General features: G+C 45.2%; 1 protein-coding gene across 2 annotated transcripts in view; it reads right to left on the bottom strand.

Moving 5' to 3' along the window:
* Positions 1 to 15,708, bottom strand: part of SMCHD1 (structural maintenance of chromosomes flexible hinge domain containing 1) — a 719,028-nt gene that overhangs the window by 425,612 nt on the left and 277,708 nt on the right. The window lies entirely within an intron of this gene.

Here is a 15,708-nt window from a genome sequence, read left to right as displayed (position 1 = left end):
CTTCAGCAGAAACACCCATTATACAGAAGTTATTTATTTAGTATACCATCATATAGTTATAGCACTGCTCCAAATGACCAGACTTGAAGATCTTCAGACTGCCAATTAGTCAGACACCGACTACGATCTCCACCCCCATGGATCCTTGTCCACACGGTTAGGGGCGATAAAGGCAGCCTGTGCCTTGAAACCTTGGTGGGTTTCACTCCAGACGCAAACAGCCTGCGCTTGAAACCTGTGACAAAGTCACCAGCCAGCAGACTCCAAGGGGAAGGGACTTTGAGTTTAGAAATGGTGGCACACAACAGGCTGGCTCCACAGATCCATCAGAGTTTCTATGTGAAGCAGCAGTCCGGCACCGTAGGATTGCGTACTTTCCTCCGGCGGGGGACCATCAGGAAGAGGTCTCAAGGCATTGAAACCACCGTGAAAACAAACTTTAAGCTAAAAATAAGAAAAAGAAGCAACTGCAAAGACTTCTGCACAGATTGCTTGCAGAAACTGTAACTGGATATGTTTGCTAGCTCTCAGGCTAAGGGGTGGAGCATGTGCTCAGGAAAGTTTGGGGATTTCTGCAACTCCCGGATTGCGGGTTGGGATTGAACATCTAGCATATAGAATCTGGAAGGGATGTAACAATTTCCTTTTAGTATTCTACAGAGGTGTGACATCTTGGTTGATACTGTAATGTTTAATATGATACCTGTGTAAATTGATTCTAGTCTTTAGCATCTGACTTGTTTCTCTAATGTAGCACCCTTCTTTACTATTTTTGCATTGAATGAGATATATCTCATTTGAAGATGAACATGTGTTGGATCCCCTTATGCTGAATGTTTATTCCCATGTGAGTGCCTTGTGGACTAAATATATTTTTGATTAGCTTTCATAGGGCTTCAAAAGACTAAATATATTTTGATTAGCTTTCAAAGAAGCTTCAAAAGCTAATCAAAAATGTATTAAATTAGTCCAATGAAAATATCACTTTTTTCTTTTACGTTTTATTTCTATCTATTACCTTTAAAGGTAGACTAACATGACTACTACACCATTTTACTCAAGAGTGGAAAATAAACTGAACTAAAGTACATTAAGGCCTAAATTCACTAAGCTTACCGAGCGTGTCCCAACCACTTTGCAACTCTGACACGATTCACTAACCTTCCTCCCGATCCGATCCACACATGCAAATGAGGGGAAATGGCATGCAAAGAGAAGGAACACAGACTGGGCTGGCTGATCAAAAAAGAAGCGACTGCTGAGGACCAGTCGCTCACGTCCTTGCCAACTGTCCTGCTCTCTGCTGCCCTGAAATCCCAGCCCTGCAGCCCTGAAACCATCAAAATAAAAAACATCTCCCTTGTGCAAAAGGCTCTCGGCTCTATACTGTACTACTTATCTGCGAGCCAGTGTTTTTAACCCGCAGGTTTAAAGCGGAGCTGCACTACGGCATTTACAGTCTGGCTGCAAAGCGTGTTCTGTTCCCTTGCACATTGCGGATCGCGTCTCCAGGCAGAGAGGATGGTCTGCACATGCAACTGGCTCGCTCTGCAGCGATCTGTGGGATCGCTTGTGGGCGTATGTCCGATCGGATCATTTGCATGGGGACTCTTTAGTGAATTAGTCGCCAGGCAAGTCTCAAACATGGAACGCCAGTGGATCGGATCAGAAAGGTGATTTTAGTGAATCTAGGCCTAAGTAACTTCCAAAATAACAACACAATGTCTGCTAGAAGTGAAAAACTACATGAAGGTCTTGGGGGAGCTGCAAGAGCTGCCTATTCCAGACTTTCACACACCACTGTAAACTTTGCAGAGATGGGTATGCTAGCAACATATAAATCAAGGATATTAAATTGTGAAAAAGAGATTATGTATATACCCTGATAAACTTTTTTCCAGTAGATAAGTGAGACATTCTAGACAATAGGGTTATTTCCCCATACTCACATGCTCTACAGAAGGAATCCACTCTGAATTTTTCACTCTGCCCCCAGTGTATTTCACAGATCAGTTTATTTATTTAGCCCATCCTCCCAAAGGAGCCCAGAATAGGATACAAGAGTACATTCACAGTATAAGCAGGACAAACTTTGGTGGGAAAACAAACTTGGTGTACATAGAGGTATAAATTTCAGCTTTTACAGTATAGTCTTAACATACAGATTTGGAAATATAGACTTAGTGGACATAGGGTGTTTTAAAATTGCAGCATTTTCCGAAAATACATAGCCTATGGTGGTTTAGTACCCTCTAGAGTTAGTACTCAAGCATCAAAAGGCACCCACACATGAATTAGAGGTACCTGTAAGAATAGGCTAAACAAATGGTTCTGCTCTAAGGTAACTAAAAAGTACCCTTAACCGCCAACACAGGCTTCTGGCAGTGATCAAATCCAAGCTAAAGGCCCACTTTTTTGAAACTGCTTTCAATTCTTAACTCCCTCTCACTGCTGTCAGTTACCTATACCCACTATAATCTCCCCAACCCTGCTGCTGTCAGATACCTATACCCACTATAACCTCCCCAACCCTGAAATGTCCAGTCTAAATTAAATTGTAAGCTCTTCTGAGCAGGGACTGTCTATTGTATGTTAAAATGTATAGCGCTGCGTATGCCTTTCAGCGCTATAGAAATAATAAATAGTAGTAGTAGTAGTAGCAGCTCAGAAACTACTTCCCAAGAAATTGAACATATCTACATATTCTTTGTAGCCCCAAAGGGCTGACCGTCTTCCAAGAATCAGCTTGGAGCAGCATATACAGATTGAAAACTATAAGCAGGTGCAGAAAGGACAGGGTGTGCAGTCTAGAATGTCTTACCTGCAAATCTCTTCAGGAGGAACAGCTCTAACTTCGATCCACAAAAAGCCACACTCCTGGTAGAATGCATCTGAACGGAAACAAGATACTGTTTCCCAGCAAGAATGTAGACTGACAAAATGGCTCTACGGATCCATCTGGAGTTTGTGGCCTTAGAAGCGGGAGCACCCTTGCTTTATCAAATGAGTCAGCACAAACAGATGGTCAGAGAGGCGAAACTCATTAGTGACTTCCAAATAACATAGGAGAACCCTGCACATGTCCAATTTCTTCAACAGTCGATCCTATGTCCTGGAACCTGTTGACTTAAAGGCAGACAAACACACTTCCTGATCGACATGGACAACCGAAACAACCTTCGGAAAAAAGGAAGAAACTGTCCGTAGAGAAACCCCCGCCTCCGAAATTCAGAGAAAAGAGTCTCGACAAGACAACGCCTGCAGTTCTGAAACTCTACAGGCAGATGTAATGGTGACCAGAAAAACAATCTTGAGCATCAAGTCTAAGAGGGAAGCATCCTGAAGAGGCTCAAAGGGAGCTTTAGTAAGGCTCAACAACAACAAGTTAAGGTCCCAGGCTGGAAAAAGCTTCTTAACCAGCGGTCTGACCCGAAGTGCCCCCTTCAAGAAAAGAGCAACATCAGGATGTGATGTCAAAAAGGACCGACGGTCCCGGGATCTAAAACAGGAAAGTCTGGCCACTTGGATCCGCAGAGATGCCACAGTAAAGCTTTTATCCAAACCAGCCTGAAGAAAGGCGAGAATCTGAAACTAGAACCGAATAAGGATCCACCTGGTCTTGGGCACACCAATGCTGAAAGGTCTTCCATGTCTTAGCATAGGCCGCCACTGTGGATGATTTCTTAGACATGAGAAGCGTATCAACCACAAGGGTAGAATATCCTTTATGTTCCAAGGCTGCGCGCTCAAAAGCCATAAGAGCAAAGTGACCCGGATCTTCCATGGCCACCGGACCCCGAGAGAGAAGGTCCGGATACTCAGGCGCAGATGCATCAGATCCACATACCACGGTCTTCGAGGCCAATCTGGAGCCACCAGAATGACGCAGCCAAAATGAGCTGCAATCCTCCGAAGGACACGACCGATCATGGGCCATGGAGGAAATACATACAGAAGAACTTCCCGAGGTCACGGTTGTACCATAGCATCGAGCCCCTCGCTTCCTAGCTCGGACCTTCAACTGAAGAAATGCTGCATCTTCTTGTTTCCTGCTGTGGCCATGAGGTCGAAGCGGGGCTGCCCCCAGTGCCCCACAATCGCTTGGAACGCCTCCGGGGACAGAACTCACTCATCCAGATCCAAAGTATGTCTGCTGAGAAAGTCTGCTTGAACATTGTCCACTCTAGCCACATGCGCTGCCATCAGTGCCAGGATATGACGCTCCACCCAAAGGAACAGAAGGCAGGCTTCCTGAGCTATCGCATTGTCGGAGAAGACCCTGACCGCTTGGCCCTCCAGGGTCCTCTACAATCTCATCAAGGCCAGACAAATGACCCAGAGCTCTAGATGTTTGATTGACCATTTTTTCTGCATCAGAGACTAACACCCTTGTATAGGACAATGATTGCAGTGAGCTCCCCAGCCCAGAAGGCTGGCATCCGTCATCACAATCCAGGAGGCAATGTGGAGCAAAATGTCCTTGCAGTGCGACTGCGGAAGAAGCCATGAGGCTAAGCTCGCTTGTGCCTCTACAGTCCATGGCAGACACATCTACAAGATATCTCAGTGGGGCGCCCAGTGAGAGAGTAAGGCATGTTGAAGAGGGCATATGTGCACTCTCGCTCAAGGGACTATATCCAGCATGGACACCATGGATCCCAGAACTTGAAGGTAATCTCACGCTGAAGGAGCTGACTTCTCCTAAAGCACAGAAATCTGGGCACACAGCTTCCATCTGCGATCCTCGGGCAGGTAGATACTGCCCACCACATCGAGGAGGACTCCAAGGTATTTCAGTGACTGCGTGAGCATCAGATAACTTTTCCTGAAGCTGACAATCCAGCCCAGATCTTCCATCAGCTGCTCCACTGTGCATTGTCCCTGAGCCAATGAGGGAGCTCTGAGCAACCAGTCATCTAGATAAGGATGGACTTGCAAGCCCATCTCCTCAGGAAGGCTGCCACTACCACCATCACCTTGGTGAAGGTCTGAGGTGCTGTTGCTAGCCCAAAAGGCAGGGCCGCAAACTGGTAATGCTGCCCCAGAACATGAAACCACAGAAACTTGTGGTGGGCCCAAAATATGGGAATGTGTAAGTATACCTCTGTAAGATCCAGGGAGTCCAGGAATTCCCCCAGAGCCACAGCTGCAATGACAGACTGCATGGTCTCCATTCAGAAGTGGTGAATCTTGAAAGCCGCATTCACATGCTGGAAATCCAGAATAGGCCTTCAATCTTCTGAGCCTGCCTTTGGCATGATAAAGTATACAGAGTATCTGCCTAAGCTCAAAAGGTAATGTGGCACCGGCTCTCTCTCTTGAATATCCAGTAAACGCTAAACAGTAGCCTGGACTCTGTGTGCCTTTTCCGGGCATCTGGACAGAGAATCCACGAACCAATCTGACAGAGGCTGGGCAAATTCCAGCTTGTAGCCTGATTGAATAATGTCCAAAACACACTGGTCTGCTGCTGTAATGCGCATCCAGGCAGGTAGAAACTCCAAGAGCCGGCCCCATATTTGCAGAGGGGCATAAGGTATCCTGGCATCATTGTGTCTTTCAGGCAGGGTGTGTAAGACGGGCGGCGGAAGGTTGGGAATGCCTGTAGCCCACATACCGACCTCAGGAGCTCTGTGAAAATCTCTGCAACGAGGAATGTGCATATTACCTGGAGTCACAAAAATTAGAATGCCCAGAACCTCTGGAAGGTCTGGGATTACTATCAGGCAGGGTCTTTGGGCAACAGTCCATGACCGAATCCATGAGGTCATCCAGGCCCTTGCCAAACAATAACTGCCCCTTAAAAGGCTGTCTTGCCAAAGTTGCCTTGGAGGTGGAATCACCAGCCCACTGCCTAACCCAGAGCATTCGGTGGGCTAAGATGGAATACGCTGACATCTTGGCCAGCACTTTAAGGTCATATAAGGCATTCACCATGTAATCCATCACAGCCATCAGAAGCTGAGGAGGAGGCTCCACTGCATCAGTCTCTAGCCTACGCAGCCAAAAAAGGCGCGTGTAACAAAAGATGTCGCAACAGCAGCTTTGATGCTCAAATTAGCTGTTTCAAAAAGTTTCCTGAGGATCACATCCACACGGCGGTCCTCACAACTTTCAACACAACTCCCCCATCACTGGGAAGAGAGGTACGCTTGGTCACTTATGCCACCAAGGAATCCACCTTGGGCCTCCCCAAAATCTGGGATACAAGCGGGACATAGCCCCAGCCTTAGCACTCCTCAAAGGATCTTCCAGAGAGTCAAACTGCTCAGAGATGGGGGAGAAGTGACGTCACGATCCGTGATGGCAGCTTAATTTTTCAGCTCGTTCTCCCTCCAGCAAGAATCACCCTGTTCATAGCGAAATCAGCGGTGACGATTTTGTCTTTTCTGATAGCTAAGCTTCCCAGTTTGTTGGAAATTGACTCGATGCCGCAATCGCAGCGCAAAACTTTGAAAGATTACGCTTTTCAGATGGCCACAGCTGCAAGGCCGAAAATGGTGGACAGCAAGAGCCTGTCTGAGCCTGGACCTTCCAAGTGTGCGTCAGAGGCAGGGGAGTAGACTGTGGGAGATCCGATGGAAGAATTTCAAGATCTGCTCCATGAAATAAAGAATGATGTTAAGGCAGTCCAGGAGGAGCTGACTGCTTTATCGACGGACTTGAGAGGAGAGATTAAAGAATTGGGACACCGCGTGAAGAAGGTGAAAACTCAGCTGGATGATCAACATGATTCCTTAGAGCTGATGAAGTCTCAACTTAAGGACGCCCAAGTAATCCAAAGTCAGCTGTTAGATAAAGTTGAGGATCTCGAAAATCGGAGTCGACTGGTGAATATCAGAATTCGGAGTGTCCCTGAGGATCCTGCCTATTCTAACTGTGGAATGGTGGTACAAAAGGTGGCATGTTTGCTTCTTTCGGATGATACCCATGTGATTGTGCCTGACTCCATAGTGTTGGAACGAGTTCATAGATCACTGGCTGCCCCCTGAGCAAATAAGCCTTGAGATATCATTGCTGTTTTAAGGATTATAAGCAAAAGGAAGAGCAAACAGCTCATTAAATGGGATGATCTGGTGATTGAGCTTTATCAAGATCTGGCGGCAGTCACACTGCAACGGCGGGCAAATCTTCATGCAGTGGTGTCTCATCTACGAGCTATTAACATCCGCTACCGATGGCAACATCTGTTTACCCTGAATTTTTACCTGGAGGGCAAACTTCATCGAATCAAGACTATGGAGGAAGCGGGTAGAGTGTTTCCGAAGCTGGTTGAGTCTACTGCTCGTGATTTGGAAGAAACTTCCTCACAGAGTAATCCTATGCACACCATTCGCCCATGCTGGCAGTGAGCGCCTAAGGATGCAGGACGACTTACTCGTCAGAGATCTGGGGCTCAACCTCCTACATGAATGCTGCAGTGCAGATCTCTCTTTTGACTGTCACCTGTGGAACCTTTTAAGGGGTCTGCCTACCAGCTTGCTCTGGTGTGCTTGCTGTGAGATGGAATGACAGAGGACTCTGTGGATTTCTTTTCTATGTGGGGGAAGGGAGAACATAAGAAATGCCCGCACCAGATCAGACCGTGGGTCCATCTAGTCCGGTGGTCCGCACCCGCGGAGGCTCAGCTAGGTGTTCCCCGACGAGGACCTTGGTCACTCGTATCCCTCAATGTGTCTAGCAAGGTTATTGTTCGCTTTTCTGTTACCTTTTATGTGTTTGTTATACTTCTTGCAATGATTTTGTGGTTCTGTAGTTCAAGGGGAATGGGTTTCATGAGGAATTTTTGATGATGTGATTATTGTGGGAGATTGCTGTGGGGGTGTGTGGGATATCACTTCTTCTTTTGTTCTTTGGGGGACCCTCTTGTGTGGGGTTACTTGCTTGATTAGATGGTTGGGAAAGGGTTGGGGGAGGAGTGGGTATTTTCATTCCTCATTGCATTGGGATTTGGTATTGTTCTGGACTTGGCTGTGGCCCTTTTGCTGTGCATTTTGCGTACTGGATTTGTATAAACGGGTGATCTGAAATTATCATTGTTTAATGTGTGTGGCCTGAATATCCAGATGAAACGATCTCTTATGTTTAAAGAAGCTCTCCGCTTACAGGTGGATATTGTACTTATCCAAGAAACTCATTTGCAGGGTAAATATAGAAACATAGAAAATGACGGCAGAAAAGGGCTATAGACCACCAAGTCTGCCCATTTCAAATACCCGCCCCCCTGACTTTACTCCCTTAGAGATCCCATGTGAATATCCCATTTTCTCTTAAAATCTGACACGCTGCTGGCCTCAATCACCTGCAGTGGGAGTTTGTTCCAATGATCCACCACTCTTTCGGTGAAGAAGTACTTTCTGGAGTCGCTATGAAACTTCCCTCCCCTGATTTTCAGCGGATGCCCTCTGGTGGTCGCGGGTCCCATGAGACAGAAGATATCATCTTCCGACTCGATACGGCCCGTGATGTACTTAAATGTTTCAATCATGTCTCCCCTCTCTCTTCGTTCCTCAAGTGAGTACAGCTGCAATTTATTCAGCCTTTCTTCATACATGAGATCCTTGAGCCCCAAGACCATCCTAGTGGCCATTTGCTGAACCGACTCGATTCTCAGCACATCCTTCCGGTAGTGTGGTCTCCAGAACTGAACACAATACTCCAAATGAGGCCTCACCATGGACCTGTATAGCGGCATCATGACTTCAGGTCTCCTGCTGACAAAACCTCTACGGATACAACCCATCATTTGCCTTGTCCTGGAGGAAGCCTTTTCCATTTGATTGGCAGACTTCATGTCATCACTAATGATCACCCCTAGATCACATTCCATCGTGGTCCTGGCCAAGGTCTCACCATTTAGTACGTAAGTTCTACGCGGGTTTCTCTTAGCCAGGTGCATTACCTTACACTTTTTAGCATTGAAGCTTAGCTGCCAAGTTGATGACCACCGTTCCAGCAGCAGTAGGTCCTGCGTCATATTAATAATAACTTTATTTTTTATATACCGCAGTATATATCAGACAAAATGCTCTTACATACTATGTTGCACAGTTTGGCGTCGTCAGCGAACAGTGATACCTTTCCTCTAGGTCCTTGGGTCATATCTCTTATGAATAAGTTGAATAGAATCGGGCCCAAGACCGAGCCCTGCGGCACTCCACTGATCACGTCTGACATTTTGGATGGGGTACCATTTACCACCACCCTCTGAAGTCTACCACTCAGCCAATCCCCAACCCATGTAGTTAGAGTGTCCCCTAATCCTATTGATTTCAGCTTGTTCAATAACCTTCGGTGTGGGACGCTATCAAAAGCTTTACTGAAGTTCAAATATACTACGTCCAGTGACTCTCCGGTATCCAGTTGTCTAGTAACCCAATCAAAAAAGCTAATTACATTAGATTGGCAGGATCTGCCCTGGGTGAATCCGTTTTGGTGGGGATCACGTAGGTTCTCCTCGTCTAGGATTGTGTCAAGATTCCATTTGATCAGTGTTTCCATGAGCTTGCTCATTATAGACGTGAGACTCACTGGTCTGTAGTTTACTCTCTCTGTCCTGCATCCCTTTTTGTGGAGTGGGATAACGTTGGCAGTTTTCCAGTCCAAGGGGACTCTTCCTGTGTGTAGAGAAAGATTGAAAAGCACAGATAATGGTTTCGCCAGGACTTCACTCAACTCTCTGAGCACCCTGGGGTGTAGGTTGTCCGGTCCCATGGCTTTGTTTACTTTGAGTTGTGATAGTTCGTAGTAGACACTACTGGGCATAAACTCGAAATCTTGAAACGGGTCTTTCTGGCTGTCTCCCGTCTGAAGCTGTGGACCAGCTCCCTGCGCTTCACAGGTGAAGACTGAGCAGAAGTATTCGTTTAGTAGTTCTGCCTTGGCAGAATCTGATTCTGCAAAGTTACCGTACGATTGCTTCAGGCGTCCTATCCCATGTTTGTTTCTTTTCCTGTCACTAATATAGCTAAAGAAAGATTTATCCCCTTTCTTAATGTTCCGTGCTAGATCCTCTTCCATTAGGAGTTTGGCCTCTCTGACTGCTTTTTTGACAGCTTTAGATCTGTCCAGATAGTCTTCTTTCACCTCCCATTTCCTAAATGTTTGTAGGTGATAAATGCTTCTTTTTTCTTTTTAACGAGGTCTGAAATTTCTGTACTGAACCACTGGGGTCTTTTGTTTCTCCTGCGCTTACTTATTGTTCTTATGTAGCGGTTTGTTGCTTCATGTAGGGTGGACTTCAGAGTCGACCACATAATCCTCCACATTGTCAGATTTTGCTTGTTTATGTAGCTCCTGATGGACAAAATCTCCCATGCGGTCGAAGTCTGTGCCTCTAAAGTTGAGGACCCTCGTCACTGTGTTTGATCTAGAGATACCTTTCTTGAGATTAAGCCATACCATGTTATGGTCTCTGGAGGCCAGTGTATCTCCTACTGAAACTTCCGAGACGCTATCTCCGTTGGTGAGTACCAGGTCTAGTATCGCCTGGTTCCTAGTGGGCTCTAATAACATTTGCTTGAGACGTGCACCCTTTATGGAGGTTAAAATTTTTTTGCTGCCACATGTAGTCGCGGAGAGTGTGTTCCAATCTGCATCGGGCATGTTGAAGTCCCCTAACATTACTGTGTTCCTGCGCAGAGTGATGCTCTCTATGTCCTCGATTAGTTCCATGTCTTTGTCTTCCTGTTGCCTGGGAGGTCTGTATATCACACCAAGGTATAGGCATTTTTCATTCCCTCTGGCCAGGTTCACCCAGAGGGATTCCCCGGTGTATCTAACATCTGTGATTCTGGTAGTTTTGATGTTTTCCTTAGTGTGCAGTGCTACTCCTCCTCCTAACTTACCCTCTCTGTCACAACGAAGTAGGTTGTAGCCTGATATAACCATATTCCACCCATGCGAGTCCATGAACCAGGTTTCGGAAATCGCTACCACGTCTAGGTCGGCGTTTATTATTTCAGTCTCCAATTCCAGAATTTTATTGCCCAAGCTGTGTGCATTAACATACATAGCCCTCCATATCTGTGAAGAGATTCCCCTTTGAGTTATTGTGGCTCCTAAATTATCATTGATAATTCTCCCTAAATTAACGTGGATAGTATGGGTACTTACCTTAGACTCTGAAGTGTGGGTGCGATTCGCCTCCTCAGGGTGGTTTCTTACTGCTCTGAAATGTAAGTATGTACCCTCCCCCAACTTACCTAGTTTAAAGCCCTACGGAGTAGGCGGGTCAGTCGATGTCCGAATACGTTCTTACCTCTCCTGGTTAGGTGGAGTCCGTCTGGTCCCTGTAGTCCCTGGAGCGTCTCACCGTGGTTTAGGAATCCAAAGTTCATCTCTATGCACCATTCAGACAAAAATTTCCAATATTTCTAATTGGCAGCCAATCGGGCCAAACCTAAAACATAAGAACTGTCGATGGCAGCCTCATCGGGTCTGGTTAGATGCTGAAGGTAGATATATTTTGTTGGTTTTGACATTTGGGGGTAAATATGTGTCGGTGCTTAATGTGTATGTACCCAATGCAGATAGAGGTCCATTTTTTGATCGCCTTTCTCCAGTGTTACAATGTCATTTGGAAGGCAGTTTATTGGTGGGAGGCAATATTAATCTTACACCTAATCCCCATCTAGATAATTCTGGTAGGGCAGTGGGTTAGGGATCTCTTTCATAGTTTTTGTAGAAAGTGGGATCTCTTGGATATTTGGAGGGAAATATACCTGAGTGGATGAGATTATACTTATTTTTCCCCGATGCATAAGACTTTTTCCAGGATTGATCTGTGGCTAGGGGATCCTGAACTGAGACAGGTAGTGGGTAGAGTTGATATATATTCTAGGACGTAGGCTGATCATAATCCTAGTACTTTGGAGCTACAGCTGGGGAGGCTTGGACATAGAGTGTGGTTTTGGCAATTTCCGGATTAGCTTTTGGAGAATCCTCTTTATGTTAAACAGATTGAACAAGATATCTTAGAATTTTTAGACTTTAATTGTACCCCCGAGATCTGGGCTTCAGGGTAAAATAATTTCTTTACAAGCACAGGTCAGAAGGGTTGGCAGGCAGAAAGAGCAGCAACATAGAGCAGCAACATAGAGAGGAAATTTCATCTTTGAAACAAATTTGTAAGACGGGTAATAGCACTTTGATTCAACGGGCAGTCCTACACAAGGCGCGGTTAGATCTTCATGCGCTGATATTAAGGGAGATTAGGGTTAAATTGGATGGGCATAATCAAACATACTACAAATTTAATAATCATGTCAGTCGTATGCTGGCCCGCAAGTTGTGCTTACAATCCAAACGAAATGAGATTTATGAGATAGTGGATGAAACGGGTGGGCATGCTACTACAGATTCGGAGATCCGTCAGCTGTTTGTGTCTTACTTCTCTAAGGTATATACATTGACTCAGATTGAGGCTTTTTTAGATACTCTGACTTTTCCATCTGTGACATCTGGGGAGCTGTATCAGTTGTCTACTCCTATAGAGCTAGAGGTGCTTACAATTATTAAGGGTTTACCGGAAACAAAAGCCCCTGGATTGGACGGATTTTCCAATAAATTTTATAAACGTTTTTACACATTGTTGGCCCCGCTTTTGACCAAAGTATATAACGCAATTGATGATGCAACCTTGCTACCCAATTTGTGGCGGTTGACTGGTGTGACGATATTGCCAAAACCTGAGAAGGATCCTAAGAGTTGTGGATCGTATAGACCCATTTCCCTATTAGGGACCAACTATAAAATATTCACTAAATTGTTGGCAGCCTGACTCCAACGGGTTCTCCCCAGGTTGGTGCATGGGGATCAAACTGGGTTCATACAGGGGCACCAAACATTTGATAATACTAAGTGAGCACTTTATTTGCTGGAACAATCTCAACAGAGCGGTGAGGCTGCTCTTTTGGTGTCATTGGATGCAAAGAGGGCCTTTGATCGGGTGTATTGGCCCTTTCTTATGGCGGTGCTGCAGAAGATTGGAATGTCTGGGCCCTCTCTGCATCGGGTTATGACCTTGAATAGGCAGCCTTTGGCTACCTTGAAGATTAATGGGGGATATTCTGAGACAATGGAACTATTTCATGGGATGATGCAGGGGTGTGCCCTGTCCCCCCTGCTATTTGTGCTTACTATTGAACTGTTGGCATAGTTGATACGGACAGATCCACATATCTCAGGAATTTCTAGGGGCAGATTAGACTATAGGGTGATGCTCTTTGCAGACAATATTCTGCTAACCTTGACCCGGCCTCAATCATCTGTTGAGGGAGTACAGAACATTTTATATGCTTATGGGGCAGTTTCAGGATTCCACATAAATTTGGGGAAATTGGAAATTTTGGGAGTCAATATGAGCGAGAGAGTTCGCTCCTTGACAAGAGTGACAAGAGTAGATTAAATATTTGGGGATTCATTTGACATGTTCCAAGTTTTTTTTTGTTTTTTTTTAAATATATACCGCAGGACCGTGAAGTTCTATGCGGTTTACAATGATTAAAGATGTTACAGATTGAGTGGAATCAACAAAGTATAGACTTGGTGATTGACAGTTCTAGAGATCATTTATTGAGGACTAAGATTGTATAGGCTGGTTTCCTAAGTATTTCAGGAATAGATGTGTTTTTAGACCTTTCCTGAATTCCCTATAGGTAGTAGGCATGAGTAATTGTTCCTACTACCTATAGGGAATTCAGGAAACGTCTAAAAACACATCTATTCCTGAAATACTTAGGAAACTAGCCTATACAATCTTAGTCCTCAACAAATGATCTCTAGAACTGTCAATCACCAAGTCTATACTTTGTTGATTCCACTCAATCTGTAACATCTTTAATCATTGTAAACCGCATAGAACTTCACGGTCCTGCGGTATATAAAAAAAAAGTGTTATTATTATTATTTATAAACTTAATTTTGGGGCCCAATTACAAACTTTATTGCAGGAACTTGATCGCTGGGAACCTCTTAATGTCATGGGTGGGTAGAATACAGGCTCTTAAGATGGTAATATTGCCCAAATTCCAATGGCCTTGCCTCACAGTTATTTCCACACCTTGAATAAGAAAGCTTTTGTGTTCATTTGGAAACTGAGGAAGAAGCACCTATTTTCCCTACCCATTGGTCTACTTGTTTACACATGCACACCTGGGACAGTGAGAATTCTCACTGTCTAACTTGGCCCAATGGAACAAAAATCTTTCAGCATGTGTTTTTCAAACTTGTGAACCATACTCAGTACTCTAAATTACTTAAGGAATTCTTAAATCAGAAAAACTGGCCTGCCCCTGATGGTTTATATTGGATATGTGATAACCAAGCATATACCTGGCTCCCTAAAGATTGGGCGGGTTCATGTACCCATGGAGTAATCCAACCTAGCTTCTTCTTACTTCCTCTTGACTATGGGAAAGCCCTAGGATTCAAAATGTACATGTCCAGAAATAGAAATAAGCGAGAGGTGAATGTTAGACATGGATTGCAGATAGGGGACTGGATTGGCCTCCTGAACGAATAATTAAGTACTAAGGCCCTGCTACATGGGCCCAGGATGGCATGTTTAGATACAGAACCCCTATTTATATGTTCAATAGAATAATTAGATTGCAAGCTGTAGTTGAAGCCATCACTAATGCAACCTCATTGGCCCTTAATGTATTAGCTAGACAGAATGATCAGCTTCGTCATGCCATCAGAATCGGTTGGCCCTTGATTACCTCCTGGCCTCTGAAGGAGGCGTAAGTGGTAAATTCAACTTGTCAAATTGTTGCCTTCATATAGATGAGGTAGGTCAAGTTGTTTAAGACATCACTGATAGAATAAAAGAAGTTGCACATGTTTCAGTACAAAATTGGAATGGGATAAGAACCAGGATAGTTCAGTTCCTGGTTCCCGAATATAGGAGCCTTTCATCCTATCCTTATTTTTCTTGGCTTTATCTGCCTTGCTTTTATTTGTCTCTTGCTGTCTTCCTTGTTGTGTCTGGTTTATAAAGTCTACAGCAGAACAGGTAACTGAGCTCCAATGAAAACTATGCAGACTGGCTAACAGGTACCCAGAAGGGATCAGACTGTCAGCTACTTTCAAGCAGGCAGAGCTCCAAATTTGCTTCAAACGTGAAAATACCAGTAAAGGGGATGAAACTACATTGAATCAAAAACAATAAAATGAGAACAGCAGAAAACACACAGCTGTAGTAACGCGTTGCAGATGGAAAAGACTGTAGAGGGCGCTAAACTGATCTGTGAAGTACACTGGAGGCAGAATGAAAAATCCAGAGTAGATTCCTTCTGCAGCATGCGAGTATGGAGAAATAACCCTATTGTCTAGAACAGGGGTGCCCAAAAGGTCGATCGATGAAATGAGAGTCGATTAATGAGCGTTCTCCCTGCTTCCCCGACTCGCAAAAGCCAGGCCCGTGAAGCCACTACACAAACGTTCTCCCCTCCATGACGTTGGAGAGGAAGTTCTGGGCTAGCCAATCGCTGCCTGGCTGGCCTGGAACTTCCTCTTCGATGACAGAATTGATGTCGGGGGGGGGGGGAGGAGGATGGGGGAACGTTTGTGTAATGGCTGCATGGGCCTGGATTTTGCACGTTGGAGAAGCAGGGAGAAATTGGCGGCTGTAGTGGCGGCTTGGGGGGCAGGGAGAGAGAAAGACGGTGCTTTGGAGGGGCAGGGAGAGAGAAACAAAGACGGTGG

This window comes from Geotrypetes seraphini, chromosome 2 (genome assembly GCF_902459505.1).
Source record: "Geotrypetes seraphini chromosome 2, aGeoSer1.1, whole genome shotgun sequence".
NCBI classification, from domain to species: domain Eukaryota; kingdom Metazoa; phylum Chordata; class Amphibia; order Gymnophiona; family Dermophiidae; genus Geotrypetes; species Geotrypetes seraphini.
This window is presented reverse-complemented; position numbering and strand designations above follow the sequence as displayed.